Source organism: Pseudophryne corroboree, chromosome 2, assembly GCF_028390025.1.
Source record: "Pseudophryne corroboree isolate aPseCor3 chromosome 2, aPseCor3.hap2, whole genome shotgun sequence".
Classification (NCBI taxonomy): domain Eukaryota; kingdom Metazoa; phylum Chordata; class Amphibia; order Anura; family Myobatrachidae; genus Pseudophryne; species Pseudophryne corroboree.
Genome location: NC_086445.1, coordinates 374049534 through 374052129, shown reverse-complemented (window position 1 = coordinate 374052129; position 2596 = coordinate 374049534). Strand labels below are relative to the sequence as shown.

General features: G+C 44.4%; 1 pseudogene; it reads left to right on the top strand.

Moving 5' to 3' along the window:
- Positions 1-263: 263 nt before the first annotated feature.
- LOC135052177 (5S ribosomal RNA) lies at positions 264-382 on the top strand (annotated as a pseudogene).
- The last annotated feature ends 2214 nt before the right edge of the window (positions 383-2596 follow it).

Sequence of the window (2596 nt, the reverse complement as noted above, 5' to 3'; positions counted from 1 at the left end):
TCCACTTCTTCTACCTGTATTCATGCACTCTCTCATCCACAATTAAAGGATTATCCTCTGCAATGCCCAGTATGGTAACAGGGGCCTCCCAGTGGACAGCAGAAGTGCTACACTGATTCTATCCTTTCATCCTGAAATATCAGGTCTATCACATTTCTATTCTATATATTCTATACTTATTATGTCAACCACTGGAAAACTCCTTTCATACACTCTCTCATCCAATTGGGTACTCCCGCATGCCAGTAGATGTTTTCCTAACTATCTACAGTCATACCGCGCTGGACATGCCCGATCTCGTCTGATCTTGGAAGCCAAGAAGCGTTGGGCATGGTTAGTGCCAGAAAGGGAGACCCTCTGGGAATACTGGGTACTGTAGTATCAAGGGATACACAACCCATTTATGTACCCAGGAAAGCAGAAGTGTAATTACTTCTTTCATAAACCAGAAAATTGAGGCGACAATACACTCTCTCATTGCCCATTCGATGGATACAGGTGGGCAAAAGCAGAAGTGACTGGTTCTGCAATACTTTCCTATATCCTCTATTCTTACCAATAAATGCAGGTCAATATCACTGAATATGTATGTGCAATAACCATCCAATATCTTAAGTACTATTATCAAACCACGCCCACAATTTTTTCCCATCCAGAAGGAGTTGGCAGTTGGGAAGCCGGTTTTCTTGTTCCTCTCTTATGAGTATATAAACAATATATCATAAGTTGATAGAGAGAACAAGAAATTCCATATTTTCGCTTTGATGAACGTCAAATATTAACACTCACGTCTAATTCAGTGGGTGTGCAGACCAGCAACCTGCCACCTACCTTATAACAAGTGAGTAACATACTATTATTTAATTCTGTTTTAATCAATTGTTGTTGATATAAACAACAATAGTATCGTCTGATTAAAAAAATATTATAAGTTAAGTTTTAAATTCATACTTACCGTGTTTTTCACCTGCATACAACATATGTACATAGATCAAAAACAAAGTGTGTCCCAGTGAGACAACACAAGTCTTTTGTTCTTTTTCCTCTTCGTGAAAGAAAAACTCCCTATAATAGCAAAACACAAACCACATGCTGTTAGGGTCTCCTGCCCTGTGCTGCCACGTCGTCATGGCAACCGGGAGACAAGTGCTAGCGGAGTAACCTGAGCGCAGCTGATACTCCGGTTCAGGTCTTTTGCTGTGCAGTGGTTATAGGCTCTGTGCACGGCAGGGGATCCGGTGCTGGTTTTTGTGCTCACAGTCTGTGAGGTCTGAGTGGGGCGTGGACAGCACCTGCTTTATAAGGCCTCTTTCCAGGTTAAACAGATGCTGCTGAATCTTTGTTGGTTAGTCAGTTTCTGAAAGTTAGCCAGTACTGTGTAGCTTTGTATTTGTTTGTTGCTTACTGCAAATAGGCCTGGGGATTTGGTATTACACTCTGCCAATCCAGACCTAGCAGTAAGACTGGAGTCAGTCGTTTAGCTTGCTGGGGTTCTGTTACTACTCTGTGAACTTAGCAAGTTTGCGGCTGTATTCTAAGACTTGCCTGTCTAATCCTGTCTCACTGTGCTAGGTGTCAGGGGTCAGTTTAGTGGCAGTAAGCTGAACCTGTGCACTGCAAGTGAGAATTAGGATTGTGGAGACTCTCCTTGTGTCTATCATTCCATCTCTGACCAAGGAGTTTACTGCCACACCCGTTGGTAACCCTTTAGGGTTTTGCTGTTGCCCTTAGCAACAGCATTTCGGGTTCTCTATGTATTAAAACACAACATCTTGCTTTTCCCATCTGAGCATTTCTTATACAAGGGAGATACCCAGTTCCTTAGCCTCTGGTCTTCTCTGTTCACTTTGTGTGTATTTTGTTACCCTATCACCTTCTGTGTACGTTATGTCATATTCCCCAGTCTGTCTGTGAGTCCATTTGGTGTGCATAACAGTTCAAACACCAGTACATTCCTGCAGGCACTGGTGTGCATAACATATTCAGCAGCCTAATACTCCTGTTGAAATTTTGTGGGAATATGGAGCATACCCCTCAAAATACGTTGCAACAGGTGGTCGATCAGGTGCAGGTCCTGACTCGACAATTTAATGATCTGTCCATTAAAATGCACACCTCCCAGGCTGCTGGCGGAGCTCCCGCAGCAGCAGCACCTGCAGGGGTTAAGGAGCCGAAAGTAAATCTCCCGGATCGTTTTTCTGGAGATCGCTCGCAGTTCTTTTGTTTCAAGGAGAGCTGCAAGCTATACTTCCGGCTTAGGCCTCAGTCTTCTGGGTCAGAGATTCAGCGGGTGGGCATAGTGATTTCCTTGCTACAAGGAGACCCACAGGTCTGGGCATATGGGTTGCAGTCTGACTGTCCGTCGCTTAAAAGTGTTGATGCTTTTTTTACGGCACTGGGCATGTTGTATGATGACCCTGACAAGACGGCCTCAGCCGAGGCTCAGATTTCGATCCTTAAGCAAGGGCGAAGGCCAGTTGAGGTTTACTGTACGGAGTTTCGGAGGTTGGCCCATGATACCCAGTGGAATGACCCAGCCCTGAGACACCAGTACCGAAGAGGTCTTTCTAACCAGATAAAGGACCAACTGGTACAA